Genomic DNA, 15000 nt, shown 5'->3' on the forward strand with positions numbered 1-15000 from the left:
GAAATATTTTTTCTCTGCCGCTTTTCTTTTTATTCTCCGATTTTCTTTCAATTCTTTCTGTCAAAGAGCGTATGTTCGAAACGCAAAAGACGTGTCCATTCTTCCCGAGTGTCAAACTAATACACCTGCTTGTTGTTCTTACACCTGTCTTCGTCTTTTGTTTTCTGTATATATATATATATATATATCAATAATAAATCTCTGAATGAGGTATAAACAGTAACTGCACGACAATGTGAGGTATACTTGCCATCTCAATATGGCTAACCACTAAGGGTGGGTGTTACTGTAGCTTGTAACCCCAGAAGAACATCGTCTCTAGCTGGCTTTAGGCACACTTTCTGTGCTCTTATGGTATTTGCAAAGGGAGGTCACCCTTCCCTCGTCAACCTAAGTGATACGCACGGACTGCAGTTTCTAGGTTTTGACCTGGCATCAGTGTACGACAATCACCGGTTTTCGATGAAAAGGTGTTCCAATGCAAATCCTTATATCGTTTTTCTAGTAATTTTTCGTCACTGATCTCGAAAAACTATGCAAGCAATAATAAATCTCTGAACGAGGTATAAACAGTAACTGCACGATAATTATATATATATATATATATATACAATTACTGTTAATCACAAACGAGTATGACCTAGTATCACGTACGAAGCTTTCGCTTATTGTGTGAGTGTGTATGTGTGTGCATGTGTGTATATGTGCGTATATGACTGTATGTGTGTTTGGGTATACAATATTTATGTATTTATGTATACAATACATAAATACATATATGTGTATATATCACGATTAGAAACCCGTTTCTGTTAGCTTAGAGTTCCCAAGTGTCTTTCAGTGTTCGTTATTATTTATACAATCTGGTTTGTTTTGGTAAGAAGCGACCAGTGTTCATTATATATTTATTACATTATGTATGTCCCTGGCTAAATCTACATCACATTGTAAGCCATATCATGTATGTATACATTCTCATAAATATATTCATGCAATTTTATCGTGGAAAAAATTGTCGAGTAACCTTAGTCGCATATGTCTCGCACATATTTAGTCGTATGCCTCGAGAAATACTCCAAATAATCTCTGCTAGAGTTTCTCTCTTAAACGGAAGCTTAACTGCAATAAAGATGGCTGAAACAATCTTATCAAAAGCTGGTGCGGTAGTGTTGTTACCATCTAAGTCTGTCTTCATTCACCAGACCTGTAATCAAATGCATTCCTGCTGTGGCTGTCTCGTCCGCTTTTTCAGGCAGAGCGTGATTAGATTTACACTTTCTATTGTGGTCTTGTTTTGTAAGAATAAATAAAGAAATACACCACAGGAGATTTCCCAATTATTTCCAGCAGAATGAGTGATCACAAACATTCTCCATGTTGGACTTGTGGTTGGTGTTTATGTTAATGAGAAAGATTGAGCAAAATCGAATCATCATGGGGGTTGGAGTCGCACATCGTCGATTGGCAAAACATTTAGACACAGGCTGACAATCTGCCATTCATTTTAAGTGAGCCCGGTTTATACAGGGAAATATCGTTTATCCGAAATTCGAATACCCAACAAAATTCGAAATCTTTTAGAGAGAGAAACACGCTACGAATGTAAAAATTCCCGATGGCATTCAGAAAAGTTTTCAAAAGCCTTTCTGATGAGATATAGCAGTTATTAAGAAGACAACATTTAATACATGATTGACTTGTTCGAATATAGCAATGTCCAGTGTGTTGCAGTTACTCAGACCAGGTCTCTAATTTGAAGACACCCCATGAATGATGGTTTCATTATTCCTCACATACCACCTCACACCCAACACTCTCAGAAGCCCAAAGCACTGACTTCCTTCTTTGAATAAGCCACACAAATACAGGAAATATGAACTGCTTTTAGTGGTGGCTCGTGTATAGGAACTGCGGAAGTGCAGCGCCCTCTTTTAACTCGATATTAACATTCAATATAACGAATCCTTTTTTTCTTTAATTCTTTCTTTATACTCGTGCATTACATAATCCTTAAGCTTAATGTCATCAGCCATTCCCTAGTTTATGAAAAAAATACGAAAACAGTTCCAGCGACGCGGTATTTGGCTGTTGTGCGCATGCAAACATGTCCGAGATATGAAGCTTCACACTAGGGAGAAGAGAGAGCATTGCGTGAACGACAGTGCTGGGTGAAAGATAGTGTTTCTTTTTGAATCCGCGAGTGTTGTGCTTAAAAACGTGTTTATATTCTTGATTGCGATAAAGTGTAGAATTAGATCATTATCCTACTTCCAGCTTCAGTGTTGCTGCCAAGATCTGAAAAATAGGGTACATTTCCACTCCTTATTTTGTGAAATGGGGGTGTGTGGCTGAAAAGCAAGGGGGAATTCGCGGCGGTGTTCAGCGAACAAATTAAATACATTACCCGGCAGTGGCCAAAACGCGAATATGTTTGTTTCCTTTTACATATTATTAAAATAATGGCTAAACATTTTCTGAAGCAGCTCCCCAACTAATTTTATCTACGAGCCGCCACTGAGTGTTTTAGAAACGAAGTCTTTCAAATATGGAATTGAAACCGCCTCGCGGAACATACCTTTTAATGACCATATAGGGAAAAACAACAACAGAAGCTTTCTCCAGTGAAAATATCGTTGTATCTGTGAGTGATCTCGAGATTTCTAACATCACTTTCTGTTTTCTCCTATCTTTTGATCTGAACACCATGGCAACCGGCAGCTTCAACTCTTTTGTTTCTCATTAGTTCAATCACCAATAAAGGAAATGAAAATGCAGCGAACACTTATAGCAACGCATGCACGTGCACGCGCACACACACAGAGTCAGATATACATACTCCCCCTCACAATCACATATATATGCCCACATACACACACATAATCACATGCATAGACTTATTAATAAGTAATCAGTAAATTTTAAAACTGTTTTGTAATAAAATAGAAATACTTATCCTGTTCTTGAGCACTTTTCTTCCATCTGGGCAAATATAATTATATACATTTCATATATATCTTATGTTAGATATTTAGTTAATTAGTTAGTTAGTTAGTTAGATAGATAGATAGATAGATAGATAGATAGATAGATAGATAGATAGATAGATAGATAGATAGATAGATAGAAAAGTTTCTTTATTGGCCACACAGGGCTGCACACAGATGGGACAAGTTACAAGGTAGAGCTTTTCTTTTGGGGGATGAAAAAAACAAAAAACAAAAAAACAAAAGAAACAAAAAAGGTGGCGTAGGTTTTCGATCAAAAGGGATCGTAAAAGGGGAAAAAAGAACAAAAAAAAAAAAGGGAAGGGAACAAAAGAAAAGAGAAATGAAAAAAACAAGAAAAAAGGGGAAAAAAAGGGGAAGAGGAAAAGGGGAAGAGATAGATAGATAGGTAGATAGATAGATAGGTAGATAGATAAATAAATAGATAGATAGATAGATAGATAGATAGATAGATAGATAGATAGATAGATAGATAGATAGACAGATAAATGTGTGTGAATATGTGTGCAGGTGGTGTGTGAGAGATAGATAGTGAGAGAGTGAGAGAGAGAGAGAGAGCGAAAGAGAGAGAGAGAAATAATTTACCTGACATAAATACTCCTGATTCCCTGCTGTGTTACAATCTTTCAAAAGAAATCGCTGCCTTGTCTCGAGCATCTGTATTTCAGCATTTTAGGACTCTGCCATTGAAAGCTTTATCCACTTCCAGCTGCCCTGTGCCACCAACATTTCTAGACTGTTCATCATCGCAGCCACATTAAGGAATTCACAACCCACGTTTCAAGTGAAGTTACCTGCGCAATGGAGATTTCCAGTGATTTGGGAATGGGGTGGAATGGAGGAATCAGCTCCTGTAGCCATGGAAACCTAAGACAATTGTTTGCTCCTTCAAACTCAAAGAAGTTGGGTGAGGCTCTTAACTTCTTTTCCATTCTTTTTCCAGTTTGTCTACCTTTTCTTTTGTCTTCCAAGAATTATCAACAAAACTGCAGACCACAGCCCATCCATCAGTTTGGACTTGCCCATTACGCTTCGGTGAACCATTCCTTCTTCAAGATCACTTCACCCAGTGTCTTTGGAACTACAAAACTGAACGACTTAGCTCAGAAATCTTGTTAAAATGGAACCTGCCACCCGATGCAAAGGTTTCAATTTTTTCCCACTCTTTTCCACCAGATTGTCTGAAAGCAATTTCTTATATGTATAATACATATAAAGGTACATACAAATCTCTCTCTCTCTCTCTCTCTCTCTCTCTCTCTCTCTCTCTCTCTCCCTCTTATTATTTATATGTGTATGTGTGTGAGTGTGCGTGAGTGTGTGTGTGTATGTATATGTAAATATATATATGTATGTATGTATATATGTATGTATGTATGTATGTAAGTATCTATCTATCTATTTATCTATCTGTCTATCTATTATATCTATCCATCTATCTATCTATCTATCTATCTATCTATCTATCTATCTATCTCTATCTATCTATCTATCTCTATCTATCTATCTACCTACCTACTATCTATCTATCTATCTATCTATCTATCTATCTATCTATCTCTATCTATCTATCTATCTATCTATCTATCTATCTATCTATCTATCTATCTATCTATCTATCTATCTATCTATCTGTATCTACCTATAAAGCAAAGCTATGCCGATGTAGGCCATATCTCTCCATTAGTAACCCACTCCACTCTCCTGTTCTCTGTTAGTTTGTGTATTTTCAATAAAGTCATTATAGAAGAACGGAGAATGTTCTTACAGCATTATGGAGTAACATGTGTTTCCACATCTATACTGAGTTATTCTATGTTTATTCCTCGTCCTGCTCTGTTAATAATGTGTTGGTAGCGAGGGAATTACTTTTCCTCAGAAGAATGTAATTAAATACAAAATATATATTTGTGCCTAAATATAAATGCAATGTTTTCTGTATTTGAATTTATGTAAAAATATATATTTAGATTTAAATAAGCATTAAGTGAATGCCTGAAAATACTGAATACAATGTTTTGTTCAGTTTTATAAAAAATATTCACGATTTAGCAAATATATACAATAAAAGACAAAATATATGAAAGAGTATTTTCTGAACTATCGTCAAGAATTTTTTATTGTTCAGCTTTATACTATCTCAGTACAGATTGTAGGGACAAGGCCGTTCCTTAGGGCAAGGATGTTTACCTTTGCAAAATAGCATTTCTGGAAGAGTGTGACAAAGGGATATGCGTATATATTCTTTTATGAAATTTATTGTTTAGAACGAAAGTGTAGGCAACTGTAGTTAAACCCGTGCCCGGCCGTGGGGTCATCTGGAGTTCTCTCCCCTGGTCAAATCGTTAACAACGAGGTGGCGCTCGTGAAAAGGGCATCACAGCCGGGCACGGATTTAACTACGGTTGCCAACAAAAGTATGAACCATTAAAAAGAACATAATTTTATTAAGAACATCAAATCTTTTTAATCCTAAATATGTTCACTTGACCCTGAAGAGATGCTGACACACGGCCGTTGGTCACAATTTCAGCGACATTCTTGAGTGAATGTGGATTCAATTTTTTCTTTGGCAGTCAAGGGAAAATGAGGAAATGCCCTGAATTCTCAAGTGGTTCTTGTACACCACAATCAATGTGGAAGTCCTAAAATTTTAAAAGGTTATGAATGAGAACATTGTTAAACAACCACTTTTTTGAAACACTATAGAAAACACACAACTTTATAGTAATAATATCAGTGATTTCAACAGGCGTAGGAATGGCTGTGTGATAAGTAGCTTGCTTACGAACCACATGGCTCCGGATTCAGTCCCACTGCGTGGCACCTTGGGACAGTGTTTTCTACTATAGCCCCGGGCCGACCAAATCCTTGTGAGTGGATTTGGAAGACGGAAACTGAAAGAAGCCCGTCGTATATGTGTGTGTATGTGTGTGTGTGTGTGTGTGTTTGTGTGTCAGTATTTGTCCCCCCCAACATCGCTTGACAACCGATGCTGGTGTGTTTACGTCCCCGTAACCTAGCGGTTCGGCAAAAGATACCGATAGAATAAGTAGTAGGGTTACAAAGAATAAGTCCTGGGGTCGATTTGCTCGACTAAAGGCGGTGCTCCAGCATGGCCACAGTCACATGACTGAAACAAAAATGTAAAAGAGTAAAAGAGCTTTTTATCGAAGCTCTTTTACTCTTCGATAAAAAGCGCATAAGCCACACCCGAGAGAACCACTACACTAAGAATAACGAACGAGAAACTAAAATCTTTAGCTCTCATACTTAACCCGGGTAAGCATATAAAATATATACCCACAGATTAATATATCCACAGCCACCAATAAATATACTGATATCCCCTCCCTCTGTAATCTATGTTGGGGTGCACAAGAGGTGCAGAAGAAATGCAATTGTACCTGAGCGTGTTCGACTCGATCTCAAGAGATGCAACCGTCGCCTAAATCTAGAGAAAGAGGGACATCGTGTGAATAGTTGCGAGAGTTTATAATGGTCTCACTGTCACACTGCATTTTGGATATGTTGTAGTGTGCAGTTACCACCTCCCTGGACAGTTGCAAGCAGGGTTTAACTTAAGAGAGGAATCCATGTGCCGCACTTCAAGCATTCAGCCGACATCCTTCGTGTTACAGCATTTTTTGTTTTGAAATGTTCTGCCGTTACACAACGATATGAAAGCAAATAAATAATACTTCAACTACTCATCAAATTTTTATTGTTATTATCATTATTTTCTTTATTTTTGTCTAACAAGAAAATCGCTATATTTAAGCATTATCAGTATAATATATTTAAATATTATGATAATGTTGTTGAAAATCTGTTTTATTCATCTTACGCCTAATTGACAACAGCCTCAAATTAGATTTCCAGTGATCTCTTCCACGTTTGTCAATGGTAAAATCCATCAAAATTCTTACCCATTCTATAAATCCCAATCCAACAGAGACTTCTATTTGCTATAACATTACCTCACTCAGATTAATGCCATATGTTTGGAAGTTCTCTGGTTAGAAAGAAGAAAAGGTATTTACTTCTCATTTTCCCGTATCCCTTGGCATCACTCTCGATTTCCTTTCATTTTTTTTTATCCTTCTACACTCATATATATATATATATTTAAGTAGGTGAATGAATTATCCTAGTATGGATACTTCGGTTAATCGATACCTGGGTAGCAAATTCACGTCAGAAAACACGGTTGAAGCAACATGCCAAGGGCAAAACCCCGTGTTCCTGTGTGGAAATTTGTGTGTTTTTTTATATGAATAAATGAAAAGAATGGAGTCGAACGAAGATTTTAACAAAATTCCTTTACTTTCGACACATGTTTCGAAGACTGTATATTCTTAATTCCGAAGGAATAAAGTGTGCATTATGCCGTCTTCTCTTCAGGAAAGTCAAGGAGCCTCTATCAGTCTCACGACGAACAAAATCTTTTTGATGACTGCCTACATTGTGACCGCAGTGATAATGAGTGTTTTTAAAAAATTATATATATATATATATATATATATATATATATATATATATATATATATATATATACATATCTAATTATATATATATACATATCTAAGTCTTTCAATATCCATCCATCTACTAATCCATCCATTCATAATTCCTTCCCTCCTTCTTTGATCGATTTCTTCCTTCCATCAATCCATCCATCCACCTACACTTCACCGGATATCCACACATAAATCCATATATCTGTATAAAAACCTATATGTTTATTGATGAATATAAGTAACCATTCTTTCCCTCCTTCAACTTCCTTCAACAATACTCCTCAGCCTCTCACCCTCAATCTAAGTCTCTCTCTCTCATTAAACCCAGTCCCTCGTCTCTACAAAAGCCCTCTTCTTGCTCATCACTTCCGCATTCGTTCTTACAATGTCATGCGTTTCTCTTCGTTTCGTCCAACTTACACCATTCTTAAATTCATTAAACACTCATCTCTTCTCAGTCCTTCATTCTCTGTCAGTCTGTCTCTCTCTCCCCCTCTTCACACTTTATCACACAATTAACCCAGAGAGCAAAGACAACAACCAAACCAACAAACACAAACTTAAACGCCACACAACAAAACAAAAAAGCACAACGACATAAAAACAAACAAACAAACAAATAAACACGTAAAATATTTAAAACAAACACTGAAGTAATTTCATTTATTCTGGATTTGATTCAACAAAGTTATCCCCCCCTCCCCGCTTCTATTTTTCCTTACTGAAAGGCGGCGGCAGATGGCGCTTGTTGCTGATTGTATTTCTGATTATATTCAATTGAAAAAACAATTCAACCACTCTTCTCTCATGATTAACCTATTTGTCGTTTGTTTCACTCGACCTACATGGCATACGGTAATTTTGTCAAAAAATGATTTTAATTTCCACCATGTGTTTTATTATTTGCCTGAGGTTGACAGGGGAGGAGGTGAAGAGAAGAATACCGGTTGCTTTTATGTTACATAAACGTATGTGTATGTGTATATTCATGTATATATACGTGTGTGCATGCAGTTGTGTGTGTGTGTGTGTGATATCTATCTATCTATCTATCTATCTATCTATCAATCTATCTATCTATCTATCTATCTATCTATCTATCTATCAATCTATCTATCTATCTATCTATCTATCTATCTATCTATCTATCTATCTATCTATCTATCTATCTATCTAGCTGTCTGTCTGTCTATCTATCTATTTATCTATCTATCTCTATCTATCTATCTATCTATCTATCTATCTATCTACTATCTATCTATCTATCTCTCTCTCTCTATCTATCTATCTATCTATCTATCTATCTATTTATCTATCTATCTATCTATCTATCTATCTATCTATCTCTCTCTCTCTCTCTCTATCTATCTATCTATCTATCTATCTATCTATCTATCTATCTATCTGTCTATCTATCTGTCTATCTATCTATCTATCTATCTATCTATCTATCTATCTATCTATCTATCTATCTATCTATCTATCTATCTATCTATCTCTATCTATCGTTATCTCCTCTTTTATATACACTTGTTGTATATACAATATATCTGATAAAAAATCCTCTTCTCGTGCATAAAATATCCTTAACAATATGTTCGATGGTTCAAAGCTTACCAGTGGCTAAACAATAACAACAACAAAAATATCTCCAACTGCAACCGTTATTTACAATTGCTGATTGGTCCCATGGTGGCGAGAAGGCTCTCCCCACCACGTCTCACCTTTGATCTAGTGGAACAACTGGAATGTTAGAAAAAGAGAACTTCGTCAGTCCTGGGCTGCTGCTTTCCTCATCAAGCACGAAAGGATGGAAAATAAAAACAAAGTTTACCTCGGTGGGATTTGAACTCAGATCGCGGGGAGCGAAAATGCGGTAATGCATTTTATATGACATTGTAATGACTCTGCCAATCGTACTCTAAGACATTTCGCTGCTTACTTCGAAGTCCGCCTAAAATTACGCAGGTAGTTAAATACTTTTATTTCTGTTCGGTAAACTGATAAATGTCTCCTGAGAGAGATCAACGACTTCAATCAAATAAACGACTTTCATTAGTTTAATTATAATTAATGACTTTGGTGGAGGCAGGATGGCGGATGCTCGATGGAGTCTGTATTGACCAGTTTGTGTTTGTGTCAACTGAAATATCTCTTCATTATATCTCTTCATACAAACGTTCAAAATAAACACTAATGGTTGCTTGAGCACATCAAAAATGCCATACCACCGTATATGGAATTAATAGATTTATTTTAGATGTACAAATGAAAAATTTGTTTCATTTAGTCGTATTTTAATTCAGAAAATATTTTTTATTTTGAAAATAAATTACTGTTCATTATTTTGTTTGCACAAGCGTAATAAAATTTGAGAAATGTCAAAATGTAATTTTTGTACCTGTGTAACGGTTATCTGTGTACAATGCATTACTGATCACAGTCCAGCTAACAAAAGTTCAACGGTGCCGAGTTATATTAAACGTTAGGAAACGGAATTAAAAACCAAACAGAACAACTCACAAGATTCAAAATGCTCACCATTGGGTTTTCTGGGGAAATATAAAAGAAAAATACTTGATGCATTTAATGTACGAAACAAGGAGTAACCTAGTGAAGGAAGAACGTTTCTGTTTAAAATAGCTGCTAAAATCTCTGTTGGGTTAACATATCGCCTTATAGTAAGGCGATGTGTTAGTTGAATTCATAAAAATAACACAGGATGACCCAAAATGTGCTTGGATCGGTATATCTTGCAGCTAAGCCACAATATCAAAAAACAAAAGAACAGGTAAGGGAGTGTTGTTAAAAACCCTGTTTCTCAGCCAAGTGGTTCAGGGTTTCATGGAAACCATCTTGCGTTATTTGTTCAGCCCGAGTTGCACAAACATCCTGGCTTTTTTGCCCATCAGAAATACAATAAATGAGCAATTGGCTTTTGGAAAACCTACAGCCAACGCTATTACTGCTTATTTACAATGATGTAAATAAATCAGCACATCAAATCCGATACTATGCCATCCATACATGAATAAAGCCATTACAATAATAATTATAGATTTGATAGTAATGAAGTAGTTGCTAAGATGTTTAAATATCTGTATTAATATTGCTCATTGGTGGTTGCTTGGTCACGTTAAAAATGTCACGCCACCTTCTGTGCAATGACTCAATATGTTCTATTCATAATTAATTAGGAGTAAAGCAATACATATTTATGAGGCTAGCACGAAGTTTGATTACTGAGCAAGGAAAGGAGGTCAGTGTTTCATCATGCGATTAATCACAGTCAGGATTAGGGACGTTAGACGGAAATTTATTGTCGTGTTGTTTGATAGACTCAGTTGTTGGTATCAGTTTGAATTATTTCAACGTTCGAAAATATACTGAAATGAATTTGAAATTCTATGAGTTATTTCTTTTCTCTCTCTCCCTCCTTCTCTCCTTCCCTCCCTCAATTTGTCTGTCTGTCTGTCTGCTTCTCTCTCTCCCCCTCTCCTGTTTCTCTCAGTTTTAATAGTTTTTTTTCTTTCTTATCGCACTTGCCCCGGGATGAATAACTCCGTTTTCTCTCTAGCCACGCACTCACAAACACTCACGTACTCTTGTATGTGGGGGTTTTGTGTGCGTTGTGTGTGTGTGTGTTGTGTGTGTGTGCGTATGTGTTGTGAGTGTGCGCGTGTGTTGTGTGTGTGCATGTGCATCAGTGTATACACAAATGGGTCCAGGTTCAGTCCTACTGCGTGGAACCTTGGGCAAGTGTTTTCTACTATATCCTCAGGCCGACCAAAGCCTTGTGAGTGGATTTCGTAGAGGGAAACTGGAAGAAGCCCGTCGTTTATGCGTAGCCCTTATAAAACTATTTTCACTGTCCTGTTTGTGTAACAGAAAACCCACACATACAAGAGTGCGCGGCTAGAGAGAAAACGGAGTTATTAATCCCAGGGCAAATGCGATAAGAAAGAAAAAACTATTAAAACTGAGAGAAGGAGGAGAGAGGAGAGAGATTCTGACCCTCCGCAAAATCCCAAATTTTATTTAATTTGCTTTGCAGGAGCAACAGTTTTATCGAAAGCGTATATTATTGTTGAATGCTCGATATACGAGACTAGTAAAAAAACAGCCAACAACCGATGAAGGGTCGCTCTTTACGTTGTTTGTCTTGTTTTCCATTTGTGTCTTTTGATGTTCAAAAAAAATAGTCCCATATTCCATGTACTCGTGCTTCCTATATTTTTGTTTGCACACGTTCATGACACGTCCTGTGTCCATATATGCATATATATATGCATATATATATGATATATATATATATATATATATATATATATAATATATATATATATATATATATATATATATCATAGTATGATATATATATATGCATATATATATATATATATATATATATATTATATATATTATTATATTATATATATATATATATATAGGCATTATATATATATATGCATATATATATATATATATATATATATATATATATGTATATATTACGGGAGCAACTACGAACAAACAAAGAACTAATGATGTTGTCCAAGATTTCTATTTTGTGAAGACAGCTTTGAGGATAAACATAGCCTTTTCTCCTCCTCCTCCTCTACCACCAACCACCACCACCACCACCACCACCACCACCATCACCACCATCACCACCACCACCACCACCACCACCATCACCACCACCCACCACCACCACCATACCACCACCACCACTACCACCACCACCACCACCACCACAAAATCGATACCCATCACCAACAACGAACCAATGAGAACCCAAATGCTAAGTAAACGCTAACCCTGCAAGAAATAGCGACCAAATTCTCTCCAAACCACGACTAAGCAAACCAAAAGGGAAACGAAATCGGCGTTTAAGGTAACGTAGTCCTAGGTTGACTTCACCAAAAACAATACAAAAGATAAATGCGGTGGTCATGACAGGAATAGACGTCATGCGTGCAACAGATTTGACCTAGGGCTAAAAGAATCATTACCATCAATATTTGTGCTACTTTGGTATTGCTATGGAGACACATTCAAAGACTTTTTCTTGATCGCATTCGAAAGAAAACTGCGGAAAACGAAATCTAAAATATTTCAAATTAAACGCTTACATCTTCGAAACCCCACCTCAACCACCGCCACCGCCGCCACCACCGCTTCCACCGCTTCCACCGCTTCCACCGCTGCCGCCGCCGCCGTACTGCCACCACCACCACCACCGCCGCCCACGCTGCCGCCCTAGGCACTGGCAGTTCCAAAAAATACATTTTTTTCTGGATAATAAGAAAGATCTCGTCCAAAATTTTAATTTCCGACTCAAAATGAAAGTTCACCTTTGCTACAACATTTAATCTCAGAGAATCTTTTTGAAAACATCAATAATTCTTCGCGAGGAATGACTACTTGGCGCAGAAAAGGAATTTATTTATGTAATCTTTATTTTCTCCCCGGGTCTGGGGCGACGGTGGAGGCAACAGTAGCAAAGATCGCCTCTTTTCTGGAAAGTTCATTATAACACATAGCGGCTCCTCCGCACGGAACACACCACCATCCCTCATAACACATACATGTGGGACCACTTGCGCTTTTCGTCGCTTTTTGCTCTCCTTTCCTTTTTTTATACATTGACATCTCTCTCCTCTGTCTCTCCTGTAATATATATATATATATATATCTATATATATATATATATAATATATAAATTTAATGTTATATATATATATAGTATATATATATATATGTATATAGTGTATGTATATATATACACATATATTATACACATTACACATATATTTATATATAAATATGTGTGTGTTAGTGTGGATGCATATTAATATATAATATATATATTATATATGTATATATATGTATATGTATATATATAAATATACAAACATATCTATCTATCTATCTATCTATCTATCTATCTATCTATATTTCTATCTATCTATCTATCTATCTATCTATCTATCTTCATCTATATATCATATATATATATATATTATAATATATAGACATACTATATATGCCTAGTATATATATATATAGATAATACACACATATATGTGCTATATATATATATATTCATATATATATATATATAATTATATATATATATATATAATATATATATATAGACATACATATATATGTATGTATATATTATATATATATATATACACACATATATATGTATGTCTATATATATATCTATTCATATATATATATATATATATATATATATATTTAATATATATATGTATATAGATATATATATATTATACCTATATATATATAATATATATATATATTATTTATATATGTATATATATATATATATATATACATATATATACTTCGCCAGTACCTTCTGTTTCAGCAATTTGTTAGGCTTTCAGCTCGTGTGACATTTTGATATGTTTCAGCGGGCGGGGGTCGGAGTGGGGGGTGAGGGTGGGATCGCAATGATATATTCCTGCAAAAGTCAGGATTTTTCTTCAAAAAAATCTAACGATGCCGCCGCCGCCGCCGTCTTCCAGCTCCAACCTGCAGAACTCCTTTCTTGTTCGAATTTTTATCCTATTTACTTTCTTACGTTTCACTTTTTATATGTCTTTTGACAATGGTTTACATTCGAAATATTCTTGCGATTTATCCCTTGTAATCCTGGGTAACAATTCCCAGAGATGAGGAAGAAAGAACAAGTGGATCGAATCAAATCAAAAAAAAAAAAAAAAAGAAGGAAAAATGAACACCAGCAGATATAGGATATTGAGACGTGTACTGGAAGCGTATTATGGTAGCATTGATGTTATTAATGTAAATTAGATATGACAGCTCTGTAATTCTTTAAATGGCTTGGTTTGGCATAGCGTGCTAGCACGTCGCTTCCTTTCGGTTTAGCTATTATTAAATATTCGTTTGCAATTAGCTATCAGGTGAATTATGCAGAAACCTTCCCTCTCACTCCTCATCCCCCCACACACACACATGCATGCAACCTTTAAACTCACATACTTTGATATAGATCCCCAAAATACATTTAGCCATGTACGCATGCAGTTATGTAGGTATGTATATATGTGTGTATGCATCTATGTATGTGTCTATTTACCAGTGTAAAACACACACTTTTGTTGTGTATATATTATATATATATATATAATATATATATATACATACATATATATATACATATATATATATATATAGTATATATATTATATATATGTATTATATATATATATATATTTATATACACACATATATATGAAACTAAAATATATACATCTTTAGTCATGTATGTTGGTAGGTATGTGTATACGTGTGTATATGTGTGCGGTGTGTGTGTGTGTGTGTCTGCGTTTATCCATATATGTATACATGCATGGATGATATACATCTACGTCTCCAAATATGAGAGGATATCCATCTCCGTGTACTTTCAACAA

General features: G+C 35.5%; 1 long non-coding RNA gene across 1 annotated transcript in view; it reads left to right on the top strand.

Moving 5' to 3' along the window:
* The window catches only part of LOC118767500, a 34590-nt gene extending 33858 nt beyond the window's left edge, over positions 1-732 (top strand). The window contains exon 3 of the long non-coding RNA XR_005003422.1: positions 678-732. This is a non-coding gene — a long non-coding RNA (uncharacterized LOC118767500). The remainder of the gene's footprint in view (positions 1-677) is intronic.
* The last annotated feature ends 14268 nt before the right edge of the window (positions 733-15000 follow it).

This window comes from Octopus sinensis, linkage group LG22 (genome assembly GCF_006345805.1).
Source record: "Octopus sinensis linkage group LG22, ASM634580v1, whole genome shotgun sequence".
NCBI lineage: Eukaryota > Metazoa > Mollusca > Cephalopoda > Octopoda > Octopodidae > Octopus > Octopus sinensis.